The sequence below is a fragment of the Cavia porcellus genome, unplaced genomic scaffold (assembly GCF_034190915.1).
Source record: "Cavia porcellus strain 051 isolate PalLab524CR breed Dunkin Hartley unplaced genomic scaffold, mCavPor4.1 scaffold_30, whole genome shotgun sequence".
Lineage (NCBI taxonomy): Eukaryota > Metazoa > Chordata > Mammalia > Rodentia > Caviidae > Cavia > Cavia porcellus.
In genome coordinates this window covers 18,081,292-18,090,647 of record NW_026947513.1, presented here as the reverse complement: position 1 = coordinate 18,090,647, position 9,356 = coordinate 18,081,292, and the positions used below count along the sequence as shown (strand labels likewise).

At 38.1% G+C, this 9,356-nt stretch overlaps 1 long non-coding RNA gene across 1 annotated transcript; it reads left to right on the top strand.

The window, feature by feature from the left end:
- The first annotated feature begins 586 nt into the window (after positions 1-586).
- Positions 587-1,314, top strand: LOC134474119 (uncharacterized). The gene is made up of 2 exons (XR_010044737.1): positions 587-661; positions 1,093-1,314. It is a non-coding gene; the product is annotated as an uncharacterized LOC134474119 (long non-coding RNA).
- Positions 1,315-9,356: the final 8,042 nt, after the last annotated feature.

Here is a 9,356-nt window from a genome sequence, read left to right as displayed (position 1 = left end):
AAACAATTGAGAGATAGAGTAGTGAGTCTGTGCAAACCATCAGCACACTTGAGTACAAGCTCAGCCCTTCTGAAATCTAGCACCTTTCATTAGATTAATTTGGCAGGGAGAGACTAGAATTTAATAGAAACCCTTTTCCCTTAGCTTTGCTTTTTTGTGTTTTTCAGGTAGGCATTGATTTCATCTCTTGGCTTGCTAAGCATCTGCAACTTGAGCTCTCTCATTTTCTCTGTAATTTTTATGGCAATTATAATTGAGCTTCATAAACTCTACTTCTTCAAACCTGTGAAATTTTTGGACATCATTCTGTTTGAAGCTAGGTTTGTAGGAGCTTCCACCACATAAACTTTTTATTTCAGGAGTTGTTCCGTAATGTCTCTGGAAACCACGCACTGAGTCAGAATGGAAGCATTTAGAAAACCTCCCTAAATTGGAGAGGCAGGAGACCTAAAGTATCAAGGGCCCTGCTTGAGGGACAAGGCCGATTGGTGCTCAGATTTGTCCTGCAGGCTGAGGATGAAAACTGAATTGCTGGGATATTTTTAGAAGCTGTGTATGTAGGGTAGAGACGGAGGCTGGAGAGACAGTCAGAAGAGACAACAGAGACCTGGGGAGGAGGATTCAGAAGGAAGACTGGACAGGAGGAGAAGTGAACGGAGGGGTATGATTAAGCTTAGCTTCACATTTCCCCAGAGAATCTGTGGCTCAATTTTTAAACCAAATAATTTTTTTTTTGCTTTAGAAAAGTTGGAAGTTTATAGAAAAAGTTGTGAAACACTACATAAAGTTTCCATGTACTCTATCTTACACCCGCTTTGCCCTGCTATTAACACCTCACATTGTTATATTTGCCACAATTAGTGAGCCAATATTGATACATTCTTATTTTTTATTTTAGTTCTTATTGGTGCCTGTTTGTAGTGCATAATCTCTACATTCTTTGTGCAGAATTGGTACCTGTACATAACATATCTTAACTCCTTTTTCCATCCCTTCCCCCTTCTTTCCTACCCCAACCACTGTTATTAATGAAAGTCTACACCTTGTTTAAATATCTTTATTTTTTCACTTAGTGTCCTTTTTTTGTTACAGGATCCAGGTTTCTCTCGGCCATGGCAGTTTCTCGGACTTTCCTTGATTTGAGGGCCTTGATAGTTTTGAGGAATATTGGCCAGATGTTTTGCAGAGTGTGCTTCAGTTGTGATTTGTCTGTTTTTTTCCATGATTGGACTGAAATTATGGGTTTGGGAAAGGAAGATTATAGAGATAGAGTGCCTTTCCAATCATATCGTATTAAAGGTACGTGCTATCCATATGACTCGTCTCTCTCCAAGTTGGTTTATATGACCTGTTTATCATTTTCTCCACTGTTGTTACCCTCCTTTCCACACTGTTATCTTGGGGAGAAAGTCACATGTAAGAATATCTACATAAATTATTTGAGATTCTCCAATGGATATTTGTTTCTTCTCCCCATCTGCCTGTTTAGTCAATCATTTATCAACACAAATACGAATTTATGGGTACTAACTTTATACTTTGGATCATAGTTCTGTATTTACTTATTTTGTTGTCTCAATTGTTTCAGTTTTAGCTCCTAAGACATCTTTTGTTTGGCTCTTGTGTTTTTTGACATACTCCTTAAGCGTGTGTGTGTGTGTGTGTGTGTGTGTGTGTGTGTGTGTGCGTGTGTGTGCATATGTATGTATGTGTGTATATGTGTGTGTGTGCATATGTAGGTTTTAAAATGTTTTTCCTGGCACTACAGGATGCTCCAGGATCATCTTGCACATTCTTGACCTACTTTTAGAATCTAGTTATTTTTTTCTATTCCTTTATTGAGGTTGGAATTAGAAACCAAGGTCTGATTGCTAGCTGTGCTCCTTCCTATTGGGGTGCCATTGCTTTACACACACACACAAACACACACACACGCACACATTAACCTGTACATATTTGCATGTATATAAATGTTTTTGTATGTAACCATCTGTTATGGTTTGATTGTCTGCTCTAAAATCTATGTTGGAATTTAATTACCATTTGGGCGTATTAAGAGGTGAGGCCTTTAAGACAAAATTGGGTTATGAGAGTTCACCTCTTCTGGTGAATTGATGCCACTATAAAAAGGCAAGATGGGCCCACTCTTGTCTTCATCTTTCACTTTCTGCCATGTGATGTCTGAGCTAGAAGGGCTGTGTCAGATGCCAGTATCTTGATACTGGACTTTCAAGCCTTCTCAATTGGACCAATAATCTTTTTTTTTAAAATGAATCACCCAGTCTCAAGCATTATTATAGAGAATAGTGTGGACTGAGTTGCCATCTATATCTATATTAGGCTAAACATCAGTTTTCACTTGATCTCTTGGACTCTAAGCCATAGCCTCTTCTCCTTGAGTACTTGTAAATTCCTACTCTAACAGTGTGGAGCCATCAGTGTATTAAGGAATGCAATTTTACCATCCATGTATATTGCATCAAATTCTGAATCTGTCATTCAGTGGGAAGCACCTATTTCAGCTAGAACACTGCGCTCATGCATGGCTTCTTACGACCTTAGTCTTCCAGACTCTGCTCACATCCAAAGTACTTAGGTTAGCACCTTTCTCTCCCCACCCTACAAATTGTTCCATACGTTTGTAGCAGTGTCTTGTTACTTCCTGCACCTCCTGCTAGCATTTCCTATCTTTCTAACTGGTGTTTTTACTATGTGCGTGCATTAAGGTTCGCTTTTTGTGCTGTAAGTTCTGTGGGTTTTGATGAATTCCATGTGCATCCTAACAGTAACACAAACTCTTCCACCTTCCTAAAAACAACCCTTGTGCTTCATCTACTCAACCACTCATTGCCAACCAATGGAAACCCTTGCTCTTTCTAGGTAACTATAGCTTTGCTAATGAAAGTAGGTGTTTTTGCCAGAAGATAAAAGGGGACATGTTTCAAAATGCTAAATCTGGCTTACGATGGGTGGGAAGAGGAACAGTGGGTACCTGTGGGAGCCAGAGATACAGGCCACTGCTGTACAGATCACATTTGTGCTCAAAACCAGAATGGAGCCTTCTTATTTTTGGAGTCATTTTATTTTAAGAATGACTGAAAACTTTTTATTGACTACTTACTATGTACTAGATGTTGAGAGGACAATAAAGAGTTAGACAGTCCTTTTAGAACATAAACTTTAATTTGTTGGTGGTGAAAAGGGGAAGGGAAGTATTTTGTTTTGGTACCTAATTAAAAATATACTCACTGTCTCCCACTGAGGACTTGTGATTTATTTTCTGCTTAGGACCATGAATAAAGTTAAGAAATAACTTAGAAAAATAATTATAAATGAGTAAGGATTCAAGAGTGGTCTCAGAGCTTAAAAACAGCAGCCTAGATACACCGACCTGGGAGCACCTTTGATGGTCAGCCCTGGAAGTCTCCCCATCAGGCTGTTCTGTCCTGTTTGCTTCCTCCCCTCCCACCACAGCCAAGACTCCGGTGCTTTGAAAGCAAGCCGTTTCTGGGTAGAATACTTGTGCACATCAAAGCTTCTGTGTTCCTTCTAAATTCAGCACAGAAAAATACTCCTCTGAAGTCAAGAACCCCCATCCTATCCCCACAGAACTCCTCAAATATCATGGTCCTCTTGTGATATTTTTCTAGAGGAACCCAACCATATGCTAGAAATGGGAGAACAGAAAAAAACCCAGCCTGCATCAGGGGAATCAAAGGCTATTATTGTTAGGGGTCAATGGGGAGCCATTAGCCCAGGCTGGGCTTCCAATTCTCTCTGCAAATTCCCACACTCCATCCTGCCACCCAATCCCAGAGGCAAGTGTAAGCTGTAGCCTTCCTTGGCTGGGTAGCTGGAGTTTCACCACAAAGGGAAACTGTTAAGATTCCTTAACAATGGGCATTCCATCCCTGGATCAAGAGGCTCTCTGGTGTTTTTGTTTTATTTGTTGATGGATAGAGACCCAATGTGCAGCCCAGTTCCTGTGTTGTGTTTTTCATACACTTTACAATCAATGGCTCTTACACAGATTTGCCCCAACTCCACAAAGGTCAGTCCTGGTGGAACTAGACAATAGGTATCTTGTCCAGCCCATCATTTATTGTCCCTGTACTTGGAGTTCAAGGTAAGGCTGGTGGGGGACACGACCCTAACCCTAACCTGACACAGACCTGACACAGCAGCCCAGGGAGGACAGAGGCTTCTGAAGTATGGATTTGTCTAATAACACCATTGAGTCATCCCTCCGTGCTTTAGTTTTCTTGACTACTAAACAGGGATGTTTATAGCACCCAGCCATAGAATTTGGGAATATTAAGAAAACTAGCTGTGAGAAGCTTTGGGAACCAATTACTATATGCAATTACTGGTGCATACCGAGTGTTGAGAAAATGTTTGCAGTTGTTACTATTAAGTAGTATTCACTGTGTGTTTGGCTAAGTGCTTTACGTGCATAATATACTTCAATACAAGACTTTATGAGGTAGATGTCACTATTATTGCCATTTTACAAATGGGTAAAGGAATGTAGAAAGGTTAAGAAACTTTAACAACAGGAAGTGGCAGAGACAGGCGAGTGACTGCAAAGTCTTTGCCCTCAACTATTTGGTAGGAGGAGAGCTCCACATTTCGTGGAAATGCAAACTTTTTGACGCCAGCATTTCTATCTGAGAGTGTCCCTGGGAGATTCTCAAGTTACTGTAACACAACTGCCACCTAAATTAGGAACAATTTTGAGGCAACACTGATTTTATGAAGCAGCTTAATTTTGGAGGGGTTGAAATGCGAAGACCAAATGTGTACCTATAGTTGATAAAATTGGCAAAATGAAGTGAGTTATGTGACTTCATCTGAGTGCATCCTGTGAGTCAGGTGTGTAAGTAATTTACACATTTCAGTGTATTTAGTCACTGTAACAAACCAGTGATGTAAGAACTGTTACTATTTTTATTTCCTGGGTGAGAGAACAGAGACAAATAGAAATTAAATAAGTTGCTCAGGTCCTGTAGCCTGCAGAGAGTTCAGAATTTGATCACAACTGGCTTGCTCCAAAGCCCACATTCCTTAACTGCCATAACCTTTAATTTGGCCTTGGATTCAAGCTATTACAGGGGACCCTGCATGTGGAGGGAATGACATGAGCATAACTAGAGGACATGGAGTGCAAGACAAAGCTACTAAGGGTTGACTAAGGAACAATAGGAGAGAAGGGTAGGGATCCAAATGTCAGACTCCAGGTAGACCAAAGAGGAAAAATAAAATCCCAATGACTTCAGATACTATATACATATGTGTGTTTGTCAGTGTGCTGTATATGTTCACCTTATTAACCTCTTTACAGCAATAGCCTCACAGGTGCATGTTTCAGAGATTTGGTAATTAAATAATGGTGCCTGTTTGGCAACCAGTGTATTATTCTAAGCCTTATTCTTGTGGGGGAAGGAGCAAACTGCCAACCATAGATGTTTGTTATGTTTCCAGCTATCTATGTGTGGAGATGTTTTGATATTTTTTACTCGACTTTCCTTATTTTTTATCTTTACTAAACCCAACATGCATTACTTTCATAATCATAAACGTGATGCTCATGCTGAACATTTGACTTTTATCTAGGCAGTTTGACTTTTATCTATCTTGTTTGCAATATTTTGTAAGGATCTTGAACAGCATCCTAATAGACGCCTTACATCTATTGACCCAGCTTCTTTCCTCTGAGGAGCTTCAGCATTATCTGCTCTGACCTCATCCGAATCCCAGAGGATGCTCTTGCTTAGTGCTGGAAGATGTACAAAATAGAAGATGGACAAGTTGGCGGGCAATTATCCTATTTGAGAAACTGAAAAATGTGACTTTGGGGATCAGTAATGATTCATCCAAAACTAAGTGGAGAGTACAAGAACTGGGATGTGTCCCAAGAAGGCCCAAGATCTAGTTGAATAAGCAGATGTCTAGAAACAAAGTGCAGAATGTTCAAATTAGTGTAGAGTGATTACTCAGAGACAGCCAGTACACAAATACTGACCATGTTTGCAATGTCAGGTGTGATCTATTGGATGCAAATTGTTAAAACTCAGCTGCAAATTAAAAAAGGCTGGCCTCTAGTACATAAATATTTGTTGGGAAGTCTGCCAATTTATTTGTAGTTAGGACAGTGCAAAGATTCCCTTTGTATCTAAATTGAATTATATTAATAAATCAGTATCTCCATGATGTTACAGTATAATTCTAAAAGTTTCCTTTTGACCTTTGCACTTTAAAACAAATACACAGATTTGATTTTCATTGATGAAACAATGAGGAAGTTGAGAAATTTTCACTGACATTTTTGACTACAGTGTTTTTGTTTCCATTGTAATTATATATATTTATTACTTTCCAAGTCCCTGGGAAACCTTTGTTTTATTGAGTTTAATGGTCTTATTAGAATTTTCCATGGAAAATAGAATGTATAAGTGGGTAAAAATAATTTTCACGTATTATTTTAGAAGACAATATTCAAACACAGATCCCTTTGATTCTGAAGGTCTCTAATACACATTCGAATTACTTAAAGATTTTCAAAAAATTATGTTGTTAAACTTAGAAGTGAAGCAGTGTATTTCCAGAATATAAAATATACTATATAATCACAATTCATATAGACTTTGCTAGGGACCTGGTTTTGTGATTATCCTCAAATAATGTACATTTTTTGAGTATATAAATTTATTCTTATGGATAATATTTAAAAATGTTCTCAACCAGACATTGCAGAAAATTCTCAAGTGCAACTGTGATTCATACGTATTTTTGTGATTTGAGTAGACTATATTCAGTAGTTTAGTACTTTTTCTTCACTGTTGATTACATCCTGTCAGTATATACTTGCTCCCAAGGGAATTTCCTATCAGAAATTGACACTGGAAAGTGTTTGGATTGATTTAGAGTGCACGGATGATCTCATTCTATTGCTTTCTTGTTATAGTTGCAGACACCAGAACTAGAAGCTATTATACCACCAAAGGTACCTGAAATTCTCTTGGTGACCTTGAATGTTAATTTTTGAAAAGAGTATGCATTGTTAGAATGGAGAAATAGGAAAAAATCCTTGGCTCTTGGCAGACATTTAGACACACTGAACCTCCATACCTGATAGTAGCTTTACACTGCTGCTACTCATTAGGCCTGATGTAAGCATTAAGGTGCTGAGCAGGGACTTCTTAATTATGCTTTGTCACAAGGTGGAGCAAACACAAAGTCTGACACTATCTCTTCCTATTCCTGAAATGAAGTACGTCTTGTTTTGGATTTCAACATTGAATGGGTGAAGGAACACACTCCAGATCATATGAGAACTGTGTACCACTTGAGTCTACATTCAGTGTACAACTTTTCTTATGAGTTAGGTTTCTAAGACTGTAACAGAAAGCTGCTGACTCAATCATGTTTCAAGTCTCAGGGTAAGAGTGAGTATCTCTGGCTCAAGAGTAGAACCTTTAATTTGGGGATCCTTTTAAAGATATCAAACTTATTTCCCAGGGAATATTACTCTCCAACTTTTTAATGTTGACAATAAGAAGTAGCAAGAGCAATATATCTTGGCCCCTCAAGAGAGTATCACTCTAGGAGGCCATTAAAATAATGGAATTACCAATACTTCACCATGGCATTTCCTACAGAAACTTGCAAGAAATGGCAAACTGCTTAGGGAAGAGTTCTCAGTATGCCCTGATTTCTGCCTGTTTGTCTGTCTGTCTCTTTTTCCTCTCTCTTTCCCAACAATATCTCTCTATGTAGTCAAAGCTGGTCTCAACCTCTTGATTCTTCTGCTGTGCCTTCCCATATACTGAGGTGACAAGCATGTACCACAATGCCCAGTTCAAAGTGCCCTAGTTTTTTCTTTTTTCTTTTTTTTTGGTACTGGGAATCAGTCCGGTGACAGGGACTGCCACGTTTAGCACTTGCCAGGAGGTACTTACACCACTGAGCTAAACCCCCAGCCCTTCCCCAGTTATAATATAAATCTATTCAAAGGGTATAGCCAACCTCTCTCTCTTTCCTTTGGGCCTTACTACCAATATGTCAGGACTGTGGAAAATATTCTTCCTTTATGTAAATAGCTCATTATTTTCCAGTGTTTTCTTCTCTTCCCAGATAATTTCAGCTCTGATACTGAGCTTGGTTCCATTCAAATCTCTTAGCACATGTCCCTCTATTTTAGACATTAGTGGTTGCTCACTGATATATAAGAACTCCACACTACTTTTGAACTGCATACCCAGCCCTCAGTGAATTTTTTTATGTATGCACATGGTAACCACCACCATATCATGATATAACACATTTTGACATCTAATCAGCTCCCTCATCATTTCCATTTCCCAGAGAATGCCATTATCTCCCAGCAATAAAAGCGATTGAAAGAAAAACTGTCACCATAGTTTACTTTTGCCTGTTGTTAAATTTTGCATAAGCAGAATGATAGTATATATCTGAGTCATTCGTATTCATTTTTATATTGCTGTGTAGTTTTTTTTAGATTTTATTTAAGGAGAAAAAAGGAAAAAAAGAAAAAGGGTACAAGTTATACAGAATTTTAGAAAAAATAAACAGTAGGAAATCACTAGTTAATAGACTACATATTATCATCTTAGAAATAGTTGTTCAAGTTACAAAATTAAAGCATATAGAGTGGACATTCAAACGGTGAGACTGCGAACAGTTCTGTTCAGTGATCCAACAAAAGCTCAGTAATATGGTTATCTATTTTATACGCTTAAATATACATGCAGTTATATCCTTTAGAGCACTATGTTTTCCTCTCTTTTGTACAATGACAATTACACATTTTTGGGTTTTATTACTTCCACAGTTCTTATTACTTTTTTTTGAAGAGAGTAAAACCAAATGTGACATAACAGGACAGAGTCAGTCAAATCAAAGGGATGAACATAATACATAATGTAAAAACAAAATACAAGGTGATCAACAATGGGTACCATAATGCCTCTTGCTATTTTAAAAAGAATTGCCTATATCATGTTATAATAAAATTGAACAAAACAGTAAAGAACAAAATCAATAAAATGAAAACATTGGAGACATTAGAGGACTTCAAAAGAAGATAACAGTCAACCAGAATGGGCGACATAATGAATCCTATTGTCTTCACAGTTGTTGCCTATACTTTCGAACTTGGTACTATCAAGCAAAACAGAATAGAGGAAAATCAGTCAAAACAAGATGGTGAGAGCAATACGGGTTTCAAATCAAGTTAATAGGAAATCAAAGTGGGTTACCATAATATATCCTGCTATTTTTTATTTATTTTTTCCCTTAATTAAAAGAATAGGGGCTGGGGGCTTAGCTCAGCGGCA